At 36.1% G+C, this 17,894-nt stretch overlaps 1 protein-coding gene across 1 annotated transcript in view; it reads left to right on the forward strand.

Moving 5' to 3' along the window:
- Positions 1-17,894, forward strand: part of LOC127653664 (myosin-10-like) — a 97,840-nt gene that overhangs the window by 24,975 nt on the left and 54,971 nt on the right. The gene's annotated exons all lie outside the window — the stretch shown is intronic.

Consider the following 17,894-nt stretch of genomic DNA (forward strand, 5'->3'; position numbering starts at 1 on the left):
GTTTTTTAAGGGAAAGAAGTGCAATGTTATGCAATGGCCAAGTCAATCACCTGACCTGAATCCGATTGAGCATGCATTTCACTTGCTGAAGACAAAACTGAAGGGAAAATGCCCCAAGAACAAGCAGGAACTGAAGACAGTTGCAGAAGAGGCCTGGCAGAGCATCACCAGGGATGAAACCCAGCGTCTGGTGATGTCTATGCGTTCCAGACTTCAGGCTGTAATTGACTGCAAAGGATTTGCAACCAAGTATTAAAAAGTGATAGTTTGATTTATGATTGTTAATCTGTCCCATTACTTTTGGTCCCTTAAAAAGTGGGAGGCACACATACAAACTGTTGTAATTCCTACACCGTTCACCTGATTTGGATGTAAATACCCTCAAATTAAAGCTGAAAGTCTGCAGTTAATGCACATCTTGTTTGTTTCATTTCAAATCCATTGTGGTGGTGTATAGAGCCAAAAAGATTAGAATTGTGTCTGTCCCAATATTTATGACCTGACTCTGTGTGTGTGTGTGTGTGTGTGTGTGTGTGTGTGTGTGTATGTATATATATATATATATATATATATATATATATATATATATATATATATATATATATATATATATATATATTATTATTATTATTATTATTATTTTAAACAAGCAATGCGTGAAAACAAAAAGAATAGAATGAAAACATTTAAGCTCACGCAAAGCGAAGAATAAGAAACCGCTAATGAAGTAGACTGACGCAGTTAATATACAGGATGACTATTAACACTTGCCATATAATAGTTATCATGTTTATATTGTATCTCGTGTCATGTTTTTGTTGGGAAAAACAAGCATACCCATGTGCTCAGTAAACTATACTCATTTATAACCTGACCTCAGCTAGCATAGTCTTTCTCGGATGCCAGGTTTGTTGTTTACAGAAGCGTCACGTGGATAATGTTGCAACGGGGATGCTGCTTTCTGATGAGCTGCACATATACAAGAGTAAAGTGTACACCTCTTATCCAGTACATTTAAACAGGAACCCAGCTTTCTCACAGTAGCCACATTCTCACAATAACCTGCTTTTTTGGTGTTCATCTGAACGGACTGACAGAACCGTTTGCTCAACAAATGTGATCAACTTGTGTCCACACTCAACAGCTGTTATAACTGCCAGTTTTAGTTTGTGTGTTCAGGATATATATATATATATAGCTGAATGAATATTCGACTACTCGTACACATCCCTAGTCTTGGGTCAATCCAGCGGTGGATTGCGGTTCGAGAAAAGCCAGTTTTAAGGGGCAGTATGGAGCTGATTAGTTTTTTCCTCAAGCCTTTTTTAACTGCCTTTTCAATTCCATATTGCCCTCTAGCTCTGGCAGCGGCACCCTGTAGGTCTTTAACAAGTATAAATAAAAAAACATGATTTTTTTTATTCATTGACATCATAAGCAGCACAATAAAAATGACTCCATAAACAGTATTTCAGAAAATAGGTTCAGGGCTCAGGTTACAAGAACCGGAATCATTTCCTGAGGTGAAGGTCGGTCCCTTGAGAAACTTGCATTGTTATTTCCAGACGTTTCCTTTTGAGTGGCAAACACCCATCTCTGGATGTTCATGACCCTATCTGTTTTGGATATAGAGGCATTGATATGGCAGTCAAGATTTCCGAAGAATGTCCTCTACTATCAGCACAGCTGCAGAAAAGGGAAGGATATTATCAAGTCAAGAGAGGGCTCTTGACTTCTTTTCACTGCATCCTTTGTCAAGGACTCAACAGCTCTTCTGTGAATAATGACATGGTGATTCACGAAATGCTAGCACAAGTATACGGACATAATTAAGCAACATTTCAAGCGTGTGTGAATGTGTGGACGTTCTAGTTCATATAATATGGAGCTTCCAAACACGTATTCAAAGACTGTTTATAAACGTATCTTTTTAATATGACACAAGGTTTGGTCATCACATACTTAATGTGTTTTATTAAATTTGTTCATTAATTAGTTCCAAACACAACCTTTACTGAAGAAGTTGGGGGGAGGAATCAAGTCATATTTATTTGTATATTGCTTTTCACAACACACATCGTTTCAAAGCAGCTGTACAGGAAATCATGCATTAATAGAAAATGAAACCGTAATATCTATATTGTCTTACATTGATCATTGTGTAATTTGATAAAATGTGATTGTATAATGTGTATATACATTAAATAATTAAATAATAATTGTATTTAGAACCCCTGTGAGCAAGTTGAAGGCGACTTTGGCAAGGAACACAAAACTCATAAACAACATGAATATAATGCTAGTATTAGTTATTTGTGTGCAGTGCAAGTCATGGATTTATAAATGAAATTAGCTTTAAGGTCCAGGTTTTTTTTTTTTTTTATAAAATATTTTTTATGAACTTTAAGATGAAGTCCATCCTGGATTAACTGCAGAAGTTTACATAGATGCATTGTCCTTTGTTAGTTGGCTGATGAAGGCTTTTGTTGGCAATTAAATGATAGTCTGTGTATTCAATTTCAAGAGTGTAGTCCACCAGTAGACAAAGATGATGCAGTCTGACATAAATGATGAGGTGCATCGCAGTTCAACCTGCAGGTCATTTTGGTGAGGTTCGGTCCATCCTAAATCAGTGGCAGTGGCATATGGAGTATCCGATGTCTTACAGTTGGAGTTGGCATCAGTTTCATCCTCTGAAGTCCAAAAACTTAAGTGATATCTGGCTAGCACCATCTGTAGTTTGTCATCATCTCTCAGCGACACGTAGCAGTGGAGTCTGACACAAAGCAGGAACGGAACTGGAACTTGCAGGCTCTGGTAACCTCGAAATAGGAGTCCTGAGGTTGAGACATGGAAACAAATAGAATAATATTACCGTGGATGCTATTCAGTTTTATGCAGTTATAGATCATAATGGATGTTTCTGGTTCCGGCAGACCTAACTAAAAAGCGTAATGATAAATTACACTGCTTTCTAAAAGTCTGGAAAATTTTACAGATTTGGATCTTATACAAATAAATTGTTACTTTTATTCACCAAAGTGGCATTCAACCGATCACAATGTATTGTCAGGAAATTAATAACATGAAAAATTACTATTACAATTTGAAACTGCTTCAAAGTGTTCTCATCAAAACATCGTCCATGTGCAGCAATGACAGCTTTGCAGATCCTTGGTATTCTAGCTGTCATTTTGTCCAGATATTCGGGTGACATTTCACCCCATACTTCCTGTAGCATTTGCCATAGATGTGGCTGTTTTGTCAGGCACTTCTCATACACCTTACAGTCCATAACTCTCTTTTCCTATTATCTGTTGTCCAATGTCTGTTTCTTTGCCCTCTCTAACTTTTTTCTTTTTTAATTTCTGTTTGAAAAGTGGCTTTTTCTTTGCAGTTCTTCCCATAAAGCCTGCACCCCGGAGTCTTCTCTTCACTGTTGTACATGGAACTGGTGTTGAGCAGGTGGAATTCAATGAAGCTTTCAGCTGAGGACATGTGAAGCGTCTATTTCTCAAACTAGAGACTCTGATGTACATCTGCTCTTGTTTAGTTGTACACCTGGCCTTCCACATCTCTTTTGTTAGAGTCAATTGTCCTTTATCTTTGAAGACCGTAGTGTACACCTTTGCATGAAATCTTCATCTTTTTTGGCAAATTCAAGCATTGCATGGCCTTCATTCCTCAAAACAATGATTGACTTACCACTCAAGTTTCTAGACAAAGCAGTTTCTTTTTTGCAATTTTTTACCGAATATTGACCTTAAGACATGCCAGTATATTGCATATTCTGGCAATTAAAAAACAAACACAAAGACCGTGTTAAGCTTCATTTAATGAACCAAATATCTTTCAACTGTGTTTGATATAATGGCAAGTGATTTTCTAGTACCAAATTAGCAATTTAGCATGATTACTCAAGGATAAGGTGTTGGAGTAATGGCTGCTGGAAATGGGGCCTGTCTAGATTTGATCAAAAAAAATAATAATTCAAATAGTGAAGGTGCTGTTTTTACATCAGTAATGCCCTGACTATAATTTGTGATCAGTTAAATGCCACTTTGGTGAATTAAAGTACCAATTTCCTTCCGAAACAGCAAAATCTATACATTAATCCAAACTTTTGGCCAACAGTATTCCTGGCTAAATAGATGAGTCTTTATTCTAGACTTAAACTGCATGAGTGTGTCTGCATCCCAAACAGTGTTAGGGAGACACTTCCATAGTTTAAGAGCCAAGTATTATTTGGATCTACCTCCTTTTGTGGATTTTGATATTCTTGGAATTAACAAGCCAGAATTTTGTGATTGTAATGAATGTAATGGAATATAGTGTGTCAGAAGGTCACTTAAGGACTGTGGAGTTAGACCATTCAAAGCTTTGTATGTAGTTAACAGAATTTTAAAGTTAATACAAAATTCAACAGGTAGCCAATGCAAAGATGATAAAATTGGGCTAATTTGATCATATTTCATAGTTCTAGTCCGCAATCTGGCAGCTTAATTTTGAACCAATTGAAGTTCATGTACTGAACTTGCTGGATATCCTCCCAGTAATGCATTACAATAATCTAGTCTTAAGGTCATGAATGCATGAATACATTTTTCGGCATCAGCAACAGAGAGCATGTTGTAATTTAGCAATATTTCTCAGGTGGAAGCTGTTATTGGAAATTTGATTTTCAAAGGACAGATTGGCATCAAATATACCAAATTTTTTTGCTGAAGAAGATGACATAACAGTACGTATATCGAGAGTCAAACTATACTTTAGCAGCTTATTTTTAGATGTTTTTTATTCTAATCGTTATTACCTCTGTTTTGTCGGAATTGAGTAGAAGGAAATTTCTGGCCATCCATTTTTTTATTTCATTGATACACTCTGCTAATTTGAAGAAATACACAGTTTGGTATTGTCAGCATAACAGTGGAAACTTATTCCATGATTCCTGAAAATATCTCCAAGGGGAAGCATGTATAAGGGAAAACACGGACAGGATCGCGGAATCGATACATAAAGGAATTTACTTATAAACACGGAATCTCACAGAATTTGCATATTACTGTGTAGGTATTCCAAACCTAAGTGTTTCACATTACTCGCAATAGTGTAAAAAACTTGCAAACATAACTAGTCAGAGACTTTTGAATCCTGCTAAAATATGGCAAAATGAGTCGATGTTGACTAGTAACCATGTCTCAAATATTCACGTTCACATGTGAATTGCCATCATTGATAAGAAACCTGTCTAAACGACTTGCCTCCGGTAAGACAACTGCATCTAAACAATTAAGAAACACACAATTACTTGCCAAGTACCGGGCAGAACAATATCCCAATGACTACTATGAGTCTGGCCAACAGCTTTTCTGTAAGTTTTGCCAAAACACTGTTGACTGGACTGGACCCAAGATACGTGCAATGACCAACTAAAATCCATCTCAAATCCATCTCAAGTCCATCTCAAGAACAAGTTGAAATAAACTACCGGTAGCTCAGCCCTCCAGGATTCTATCGAAGCTACTTCATCATCAATAGATGCTAAAAGTGAGGTTGTAGAGGATTTTGTTGCAATGTGTGCGGAGACGGACATACCACTTGAGGAAATAAAAAATAAATAAAACTGAATTTGAGAAAAAATTATAAAATAAAAATAAAAGATTTCATAGGGCCCTAATAAGGAGAAAAGCAGAGGTACATACTTTTGTTTGATTTGACAATTCCACATTTACACATACAAACTGGTAGTGGTCTGATAAATAGGACCTAAACCATGCTAATGCAAGTCCATTAATGCCAACATAATTCTCCAGCCTATTCAAGATACCGCCGTGATCTATCTTGTCGAAGGCAGCACCAAGATCTAAAAGCACTAGAAGAGAAATGCAGCCGCAATCAGGTAAGTGCTGTCTCTGTACTGTGATTGGGCCTAAATCCTGACACTACCTTCTAGTATTTTTGACATAAATGGTAGATTTGAAAGCCAATTCTCTAGGATCAAGCTGCGGCTTAAGCGGTTTGATGTCTGCCATTTTAAAGTTTCTTGGCACATGTCCTAAGGATATCGAGGAGTTAATAATATTAAGAGGTTCTGAGATTACTGGGATTACCTCTTTTAAGAGCTTTGTTGGTATTGGATCTAACATACATGTTGTGGTTTTTTTATTTTTTTTTTTATAAGTTTTGTTAGCTCTTCCTGACCTATGACAGGAAAGGATTGAAGTTGCTGAGCAAAATTATGAGATACTGTTTTCTGAGGTGCTGTGACAGTTGGTTGCATAATTCCAATTTATTTTTGATTATTTCAATATTATTCTTTTATCAGTAAAGAAATTTATAAAGTCATTACTATTGTGCTGCAACGGAATATCTGGGTCAGTCGATGCTTTATTACTAACCAATTTAGCCACAGTACTGAATAAACACCTAGGATTGTTGTGGTTATTTTCTATGAGTTTGCTCAAATATGCTGACCTGGCAGCTTTTAGTGGCTGTCTAGCTACAGACACTATCCTTCCATGCACCGCGAAATGCCTCTAATTTTGTATTCTTCCACTTGCACTCCATTTTACGAGCTGCTCTCTTGAGAGCATGAGTGTGATCGTTGTACCACGGTGCAAGGCTTTTTTCTTAAAAATGTTTACATCGAAGGGGCGAGGCACTATTAAGAGTGCTAGAGAAGACTGTATTTATATTTTCTGTTATGTCATCAAGTTCTTCTAGACTTTTTTGGGTCTTTTTGACCATTCCTGAAGATTATTAATGAAGGTATCTTTAGTAATTGAATGAATAGTTCTACCTGAATGATAGCATGGTATAGATTGAGTGACATTAGCTGATGGCAACAAACAAGAGATGAGGTAATGATCTGAGATGCCATTGCTCTGCGGTAGAATTTCTATAGTATCAACACCAACTCCATACGACAGAATTAAATGTAGTGTATGATTATGGGGATGAGTAGGTCCTGTCACATTTTGTCTGACTCCAAGAGAGTTGAGAACATCAATAAATGCAATCAGACGTTGTGTTGAGTGATAGAGACTGTTTGAGCAATCATGAGCGCTTTTAGCTTTACTCTCTTTAACATGAGCGCTCTCTGTGTCAATCAAAGATGTGCACTCCTCAGGTGCTCTCAATATCTCATCATCAGTCACTCATCCCAATTGTGAATTGCAAATTCTTTTTATTCCTTTTTATAGAATACATTTTTTGTTGTGACTATACAAGTCAAGCTGTTTACACCACATGTAAGATTTCTATTCATCCATACAGAACTCAGTGGATTTGTGATTTATTTTTGTACCTGAATATTAAAAGTTAAAATAAGCTATTACACCATTTTAAGCTGAAGTTGATTTTATATGTGAGTTTTATATAAATGCATTAAGCTGAAGACATCTTTTAGTTACATTGTTTGCTTAGTTATTTTTTATAAACAAACAAAAAATAAATAGTCTGCATCTCTATTATCTAGGCAAATACAAGTATCGGATCGGGACTCGTTATCGGCAGATATTTAATATTTAAATATCGTGTCGGGATCAGGGGCCAAAAAAGCTGATCGGGACATCCCTAGTTTTTTATTAAATTTTTTATTTAAACAAGCAATGCGTAAAAACAAAAAATAATAGAATGAAAGCATTTAAGCTCAAGCAAAGCGAAGAAAAAGAAACCGCTGATGAAGTAGACTGACAAAGTTAACGTACAGGACGAGTATAAACACTCGCCATATAATAGTTATCGTGTTTATATTGTCTGTATCTATATATCTCATGTCATGTTTTTGTTGAGAAAAACAAGCATATCCACGTGCTCTGTAAACTATACTCATTTATACACACCAGTTTAAATGACGGAATGTCCCTTACCTCAGCTAGGATAGTCTTTCTCGGATGCCAGGTTTGTTGTTTACAGAAGCGTCACGGGGATTACGTTGCTACGGGGAAGCTGCTTTCTGACAAGCTGCACATATACAAGAGTAAAGTGTACACCTCTTATCCAGTACATTTAAACAGGAACCCAGCTTTCTCACAGTAGCCACATTCTCACAATAACCTGCTTTTTTGGTGTCCATCTGAATGTACTGACAGAACCATTTGATCAACAAATGTGATCAACTTGTGTCCACACTCAACAGCGCCACCCAGTGCATTGTTATAGCTGCCAGTTTTAGTTTGTGTGTTCAGGATTTAACATGTATCTCACTGTATACAGTGCATCCGGAAAGTATTCACAGCGCTTCACTTTTTCCACATTTTGTTATGTTACAGCCTTATTCCAAAATGGATTAAATTTATTATTTTCCTCAATTCTAAAAACAATACCCCATAATGAAAACGTGAAAAAGGTTTGTTTGAAATCTTTGCAAATTTATTAAAAATAAAAAACGATGTACATAAGTATTCACAGCCTTTGCCATGACACTCAAAATTGAGCTCAGGTGCATCCTGTTTCCACTGATCATCCTTGAGATGTTTCTCCAACTTGATTGGAGCCCACCTGTGGTAAATTCAGTTGATTGACATGATTTGGAAAGGCACACACCTATCTATATAAAAGCTCCCACAGTTAACAGTGCATGTCAGAGCTCAAACCAAAGTCTGTCCCTCATCAGTGTCTGACTCTGGTTCAAACATATAGGGCTGAACATCACTATTTTCACTGTCAGTCATATTGCTTATGATGTCTGGTTATCTGAAGCAGAGATGTCAAAACTCTGCCCTATTCTGGATACATGGCGGGGAGCACCAGCTCATTTGCATTTAAAGAGATACACACAAAACCAGCTTGTTTTTACTCCCAGTCAAAAATGGGCATTTTCAGCATTGTATAAAATTATCTGTTGGGTATTTTTAGCTGAAACTTCACAGATACATTCTGGGGACACCAAAGATTTAAATTACATCTTGTGGGGGCATAATATGTGCCCTTTAACATGCATATTGTTTGTCTTGTGGCAATATTTAAAACAATTAGCATTTTAATGTTAAAAAATGGGCCCCCATTTTCTCACTTTAACACTGATTTTAGATTTTTAAAGAAAGGGAAGGGCAAGTCAAAATAAATTTTTGTGGTAATCAGGTAATTATACCACAAATGCTGTTAATTGAGCTTGACTTGTGTTAAACCCGGAATATTCCTTAAGGCCCTGTCATTCTTGCAGAGAAATTCTTTGCTCTGAGCCAGAAAGAAGTTAGAAATAGGTATGCAACTGTATCCACAGTATCGAACGATTTTTCCTACATCCAGTGATGCTTGGTGAGAAATATGGACATTACTTCAGTTGTTAAGTAATTGTTGCAGCATACGTCCATTCATTCTTTCATTGCAGTGGATTTTGAGGAGAGTGTATAATTTCATGTGGACACACATCAGTCACCATATCATGTGTTACTGAATGAAAATAAAAAAAAGTCATTAAGACAAAGAAAGTGTGGGTAAAACCTGCGCTGTTTCTCCCAGATGCAGTTGAGATGTGTTTGCTTGCCATCTTGTCACCCCGCATGTTCAAATCAGACAGTGCAATCAGGAAGTGCAGTGACGTTCTCATCCTTGGGTATATAATCACGTTTTCAAGTGTTCCGATCAGACAGTGATTGACTGGTGAGAGGTGGTGCTCCGCTGCAGTCTGGGACAGATCAGGATAACATTTTAAACCTCAAATGCAATGTGGTTTTTGACTACCTCTTTGTGTTTTTTGTGATCCAATTACTAAATATTTTGCACCCCGTTTACAAGTATATTTAGTAATGAGCATTTGCGACTTGATCATCCGAAACCTGTCTTAAAGGGTCTACAATGACTGCAGCCAGAGATAGGGAATGCCATAGAAAGACTTCGGCAGAAGTCCCACCCACATTTGTTTCCCCAGTAAGACCCCAGCATAAAGGTGGATACTTTTTGTGAACATTCAGACACCGGCCACATCGTTATGGGAGCAGTTTAGTGAAGCATTTAAACATGAGAACACAAGACTACATATAAAACCTATAAAAGGATATTTCACTCAAAAAAAATTAATTCTCTCATTTACTCACCATCATGAAATCCTAGGTGTGTATGACTTACTTTCTTCACCAGAACACATTTGAAAGAAGAAAAAATATATAGAAAAATATCTTTGCTCTGTAGGTCCTTAAAATGGAAGTGAATGGAGATTTCTGTATTGATGCTACGAAAATCACAGACAGTCTGCATACATGTCATCTATGCGACACCAGCTGTGAAATTAATGTATTCTAAAGCGATACGATCGCTTTTGGTACTAAAAAGATAAATGTTTAAGTACTTTTATTTTTAAACTCTTAATCGTGCTTCCATTCTGCAGTGGTATGCTTGTGTGACGTAATTATATTGGAATGTGAGAACTGACGCACGTTTGTCACAGCCGGAAGAGCAGCAATGTTTACAAGTGAGTAGGAGGAACGCTGTACAGAAGCTTGGTTGGGTTTGGTTTAGATCTATATTTATCTGTTTCTTTACTCACAATGGGGCATTTGCATGCTTATCCTGGATGTCTAAACCGATTGGAGAATGTGAGATTACGTCTGTATATTGGCAACGCGAATACGTCACATGAGAGACCGCTTGGACCCTCCCTCTCAGAAGTGTTGGATTATCCGAAACCTTTTGGGATAAAGTGACTTATGTTCAGATAAATGACAGCTTATTTAAATAAAGTGAAATTGACAGTAATGATTATATTGTTAGTGATATCTTAAAATTAGTATTTGCTGAATACTTGTGTTTGGATAACATTTTGTATATTATATTGTTGAAAAAGCCAGTTGAAATCCATATGTATCAAATATGATACAACAGGTTTTTGAGGTATGTCTCTCAATCACCATTATATTCCATTCATGCCAACAACAAAACAAAAATCACAGAGCTTTGAAAATTCTGATATATGCTTTTTATAAGACATGTTTACAGTGAATTATCTAGATTGTGGTGGCCCGCCACAGTCTAATTTTCCCGCCACAGTTTCATAATGAACCTAAAATATTTTTACACTACTCATAATAACATAAAAGATCTCTAACGTTGTGTTTTGCACCGTTGCTTCGGCAAAGCATCTCTCACTCACAGTCAGTCAGACAAGCGCATGCTGACAGACACATGCACTAGAACCACCAGGCTCATTCGAGATGCCAAGGCATTTTGAGGACACAACATCGTTTGAGGTTAATGTTAACTAACGTTACAGTACCTACTGCTGTTATCCACTAATCCAAACATAATTTAAGCAATTATCAATGTACGACAGCAAACCGATAACATTACTGCAGAAGTAATCATTGATAATTAACATTAATCTAACATTAGCCAAGTTAGGTAACGTTAACGTTAGCTTTTAGTCTCCTCGCTTCTGTCGATTGATATATCTGGCTGCTTGTCGTGAAAAACAGTGTATAATGTATGTTACGTTATATCTAGCTAATTATCTAACGTTAACTTTATTTCCAGTTGCTCTGACAACTTAAATATTGTCAGCATGTGAGGAGCAAGTTGGCTCATCATGTTATGTTAGGCTATTTGTAATGTTAACTAATCAAGTTGAAGTAACACTTCTGTTTTAAGCTTGATGTTTGTACCTTGAATTCATCATGAGCATTTTTAAATATTTCAAGAAGAAGAGAGCGAAATCCACCACCAGATGTGGAAGAAACGGCTACAGAGTTAGATGTCAAGTCAATAGCCAAACAGATTATTCATAGGCTTTTATCAAGAAATAAACTGGAGTAACAGTGGAATTTTAATGTTATTTGTTTCTTTGTAGCAGAAGAGACAGCAGGGGCAGCAGTACGATATTTTACGGCATGTGGTAACTCTCTATATAATACAAGTAAATCACTCACATATTTTACCAAATTTCACGCTATATGACTATAATAAATGTGATTAGCCACTGGCTGGTAAATTTCAGATTTCACTCATCAGTGATTGAGTAGTATAGTTAAAAAGAAGTTATTAGCATTGAGATCCTCTCACTGTGTTTTGACTGTAAAAGTTTACTTTAACTTGTTCCATGTCCAAAGACGAGATCCACACATCCTTATGCCATTGAATAATGTCTCTTTAATACCCTTTCTGTTCTTTACAGTCAGTTATTGATTAACAACAACCAAAGAAGAAACATATAATTTTAATCACACATTGATGTGCTAAAGAAACCATTCACTTGTTCTCTCTAATAATTTGGCACATGTTTTATATATAAATGTAAATACTTGTCTTATTTCAAAGGCTGGTGCTAGGTAGGACTCGTCCTTTGTAGGAAACGGTACACAGAACGTCCTCAACTAGAATCAGCTTTGTTTAAACGAGAGGGCCTTTATAGGACAAATGGAAACTGAACATACCATGGTTGCTACAGTGCTGTGGAAAAGTATTTGCCCCCATCCTGATTTCTTCTGTTTTTGTGTATTTTCCATATACATTTTTTTTTTTAGATCTTCAAACAAGATATAACATAAAACAAAGGCAACCAGAGTAAACACAAAAAATACAGTTTTCATACATATATTTTTTTTTATTGAAGCAAAAAAGTTATCCAAAACCTATATCACCCAAGTGGAAATCTGTCCCCTTAAACTTAATAGCTGGTTGTGACACCTTTAGCAGCAACAACTGCAACCAATTGCTTCCGGAGACTGATCTCCATTTGTTCACAACGCTGTGGTGGACTTTTTTCCCACTCTTTTCAGAACTGCATTGGAAGGTTTTCAAGCATGAACTGCCCGTTTAATGTCCTGATACAGCATCTCAATTGGGTTCAAGTCAGGACATTGACTAGGCTACTCCAAAACTTTAGTTTGGCGGCTTTTGAGCCATTCAGAGGTGGACTTACTCTTATGCTTTAGTTCATTGTCTTGCTGCATAATCCAGTTGCGCTTGAGCTTCAACTCAGACTGATGACCGGATGTTCTCTTTTAGGATTTTCTGGTAGAGAGCAGAATCAATGTTTTGCTTAATTATTGCAAGTCACCCTGACCCTGAAGCAGCAAAGCGTCCCCACACAATCACAATACCACCACCATGCTTGACCGTAGGTATGATGTTCTTTTTGTGGAATTCTGTGTTTGATTTATGCCAGATGTAATGGGACTCCTGTCTTCCAAACGGTTCTACAATCGACTCATCAGTCCACAGAATATTCTCCCAAAAGCTTTGAGGATCATCAAGGTGTGTTTTGGAAAAATTCAGACGAGTTCTGGGTTAGCATTGGCTTTTGCCTGGCCACTCTTCCATGGATTGCCTTTTTGGCCAGTTTCTTTCTGATAATGGAGTCATGAACAATGACCTTTATTGATGCGAGAGAGGCATGCAGTTTCTTGAATGTTGTCTTTGGATTTTTTGTGACTTCTGGATGAGTCGTCCGCTGTGCTCTTGGAGGAATTTTGGAAGGTCGGCTTCATCTGGGAAGGTTCAGTCCTATTTCAGAGCCTTTGAAATAGCTTTGTAACCCTTCCCTGACTGATGTATTTCAATCACCTTTTTTCCTCATCATTTCTGGAATTCCTTTCAACCTTGGCAGAGTTTGCTATATGATTGTGACCTTTATCCAACTTCATGTTGCTGAAATTTTTCTATTTAGGTGTTGATTTGATTGATCATGGCTAGCAGTAATCAAGCCTGGGTGTGTCTAGTCCAGCTGAACCCCATTATGAAAGCAGTTTAATAGATTTAAGGATTTAGGAACTACGGGCAAATACTTTTTATCACAGGCCCAGTTGTTATTGTATCTTTTTTGCTTCAATAAATAACATTGTCAACAGATTGCCCTTGTTTTATGTTGGATTTTGTTTGACTTTGTTTTAAAACAATTTAGTATGAAATATACACAAATAGAGAAGAAATCCTTATGGGGAAAATACTTTTATCACTGTACATTTATATCACTGTACATTATGTTATATTAATGTCTTCACAGACATTTGTGCTTGGTGAGAATAGGCTTTTATAGCTTATCACATTGTACAGTAAGTACAATCCACTAAGGTGTTCTGAGTGAGAGAAAAAAAATCAAATTAATTAACCTTAAATTATACCTTAAAAATAGGTATAATTTTAAAGCTCAGAAGCTGCATTTTACAAAGCATATGGGCAATATGACCAACACTTAACAAGTGCTTTTAAATTTGCAGAAATGTGCAGTTTTCAGAACTTATGAAAAACTATTCTTGCCTGTACACCACTAAATGCTGTTCCTTTTTATAGCGTTTTTGGCACCCCAACCACTGAAAAAATAAACAAATATGCAATTGAAAACACTCCTTCACTCCTTGACATATTGAATTAAAATAATGTAGCTGTCAAGTGTTTCTCCTAAACATTGCTTCAAGTTTTTAAAGTTATTATTCAAGAGCTAGTAAAAATGTAGAGAACCGAGTCTGAAGTGCTTCAAGTTTTTTAGAAAATTAGGCGATTAAATTGTGATATTAAAAACCTTACATTTATTAGACTTTAAGCTTCTGAAATTGTCCAGCCAATGATGGTGAGTGCTTTTCTCTTTTTCTTGTCAATATTGTTGTTTAATAATCATGATAGGCTTATAACAGGTGCAGCACCTCTATTAGGATGCCAGTTCTCCTAAGCAACCAACTGGCCTGGTTGCTAGGGAGGGTAGAGTCACATGGGCTAACCACTTCTTGGTGGCAATTAGGGGTTCTCTGTCTCGATGGGGTGCGTGGAAAGTTGTGCATGGATCGCGGAGAGTAACATGAGCCTCCGCATGCTTCGAGTCTCCATGGTGTCATGCACAGCGAGCCACGTGATAAGATGTGCGAAAATGTCCGTACCCTCATGTTGTTCCAAACCAGTGTGACGCTTTGTATTATGTGGAACACAAAATATGTTAGACAGAATGTTAGGGACTGACAGTCTCGGTCACAATTCACTTTCAAAATAATTGAGAAAAACATTCACTGAAAGTAAATAGTGACTCAGGCAAACATTCGGTCTAATATCTCCTTATTGTGTTGCATGGAAGAAAGTCATACGGGTTTAGAATAACATGATGGTGAATGATGACAGAATTTCCATTAATAATAATAATTCTGGTGTACATGTTCAATGTGTATTATGTAATGGAATATAGTGGAGTAAACATCCATTATGTCATTTGTGAAAGTACTCACTACTTGATACGTTTTTTTAACTCTTACTCAAGTAATTATTTATGGTAGTAATTGTACTTTTACTTGAATAGAGTTTTTGGCTACTCCTACCCAACTCTGATAATATAATAGCTATACAGGTTTGCTGTGTTACAAAAGAAGCAAAAGAAAACAAAACATTGAAAAAGTCCAATGGATCAAAAGTAAATCAGCAAATAAGAGATATCATTTAGTTATTTAGACATGTTTTGATAATTAAAATATTTTAATTATTTCAAATTTTATACTTTTATATTTGACTGTCATTCATACATTTTTGAAGCCTGAAAAGGCATTCATATACCCTTATTTTATTATATGACCCAAGCTAAATTTGTAAAAACGACTGTTGTGTGCATGAAGCACACATAGTATATTTGTATGGTAATTAATTGTCATATTTTTAGTTACTCTGGCAGTAAAAACTAAAATGTACTAGCCAAAGACGATTCTTGAATCATATATATATATATATATATATATATATATATATATATATATATATATATATATATATATATATATATATATATATATATATATCTATCTATTGATTCCTTAAGTTGTCGAATTGATAATTTTATGTCACTATGTGCTGTGTTATTGTTGCTCTATGTTTGTTGTGGTTATGTTTATTGTGGTTCCCATGAGTGTAAAACAAATTCCCCATGGGGCAATAAAGGTTTTCATTCATTTTTCATTCATTCTTTCTCCAACATGATTGTAGAGGGTTGACTTACTAAGTAGTGGGAATAGGGCATTCCAAATTGGGAGAAAAGGGGCTAAAACAATTTTTTTAAAGAAAAAAGATCTCCGATCATCTCAGGAGGTTGTTGTGAGTTTAGTTTGCTTTACTTCCACGGAGCAGTTCAAAGTTAACATGCACTGTGAACCAAACTCTCCAGGTTCAGTAATGTATATCTTTGTATTAAAGAAATTTGAAAGTGATTAAATCATAATCTTATGGCAGCATTATTTTGGTAACAAAAGAGAAAATTTGTTTGGCTTTTTATTATAATTTTTACTATCTTTACATTTATAATTGTTTGTAGTTCCTAATCTGTTATTAGGCTATTAGTAATTTTCCACCTGTTGTTGTTGATGGAGATGGTAAATGTTGGATTTGGGGAGGTGGTTAAATACGTTTTTTTGATTACTTTATTTTAATTGCTTTTTTCATTTAGTTTAAAGTGCAATTTTAATTTGGAAATGTCTTTTTGTTTATGTTTTTCATGTTTCAATACATTTATTTAATTGGTCCCTCAGCAGGGGGGTTGACGAAATAATTGTATATCGCAATATTTTTTAAGGTGATTTATTGATTAATTTTTTTTTTGCATATTGCCCAGCCCTAGTGTCTTATCTGTCTTAAATATTGCACTTTCACCATACTGTATATCTGTTGTGCTTTATAGAAAATATGTCTGTGACTACTGTTTTTAGGACTGGTTGGGCAAGTTTATCTTATCTAGTAATACTTGGTTCTGCCAGACACACAAATGCCTGAAGTTTGAAGGAGGGTCTTGCCTGAGCAGTTATCTGATACCACAAGAGCAGCAGTTTAACAGTGCCGTGAAGTTATTTATCTACATCTTTAGCCACATTCTGCAACTACAGATTTGGGAGCTGAGACACCACCCAGTAACAGCTTGGATGAGCTCCCAGTGTGGGTGTGTGTTCGTTTGTGTACTTTTAGCAGCCCCTTGTTTACATTAAATGTGTTCATTCCATTTAATTTTGATCAGATTTACCCTAAATTCACACAGTCAGTGTTTGGGACTGACAACCTCATTTACTTAAAGGTGCGAGTCTTGAAATGGCCTGTTCATACAACCTCTTACAGTAGAAGCTTGAGTTATAGAATGCGGTTCTCACATTCATGAAAAACCGACCTGTGTGTGAACGTAACCGTAATCACTCAAATACAGAACTGACAACAGTAGTCTGCCACAGTTTGAACACCAAATCATCCTAAAACAGTGTGTATTTAATTACTGTAACTGCTGTGTTAAGTAGAGGTTAAAGTGGTTTACTTTCTTAGCTTACGGAATCAGTTGTCCGACCTGAGGAATAGGCTGCAGGATGTTTAGTAATTTGAATCTGCTGATCTATGTCCAATCATATCTCCTGCTCCAAATGGGGCCTGACCTGGGGCTAGTGTGTCCTGACACAGTGGCCAGCATTGGCTATAGTCTCGTAATACTCAAACTCAATTATCCACAGTCTGTATGCATCACTGTTTGATTAAAATTAGCTAAGGCTATCGAAATAAATGCACATGAAGCATGTTAGAGGCTGGTATGTTTTTATTTTTTGGTAGCAACACAAATGGGTTATTCAGACTGATTCTGAGATTTTCTTATGGATGTTGTATTTAAAATAAAATTTGCTACAACTTAATTGTATCCATTTAAACGACATGTTCACATGTAGTGTATGTAGGTCTGACAAGCAAATAACATTTTTCTTTAAGGAAAATGAAATGCAGAAGCAGAATTTTGATCTCAGTGAAGCTAAATCATAATTCACTAAATCATAAGACGTTTAAATGTACATTTTGGAGTCGGCTAGTCTAAAAAAGAATAAACCCTCAAAAATCATTGTGATTATGCAACCCATTTTATATACTTAATCTATTCCAACAGCCAAATCTGAAACAGATGTGGCCTGCGGTGAAATTAAACTTTGTTTACATCTGCTACAGATATCCTCTTTTTATAATAATTATAT

This window comes from Xyrauchen texanus, chromosome 13, assembly GCF_025860055.1.
Source record: "Xyrauchen texanus isolate HMW12.3.18 chromosome 13, RBS_HiC_50CHRs, whole genome shotgun sequence".
NCBI lineage: Eukaryota > Metazoa > Chordata > Actinopteri > Cypriniformes > Catostomidae > Xyrauchen > Xyrauchen texanus.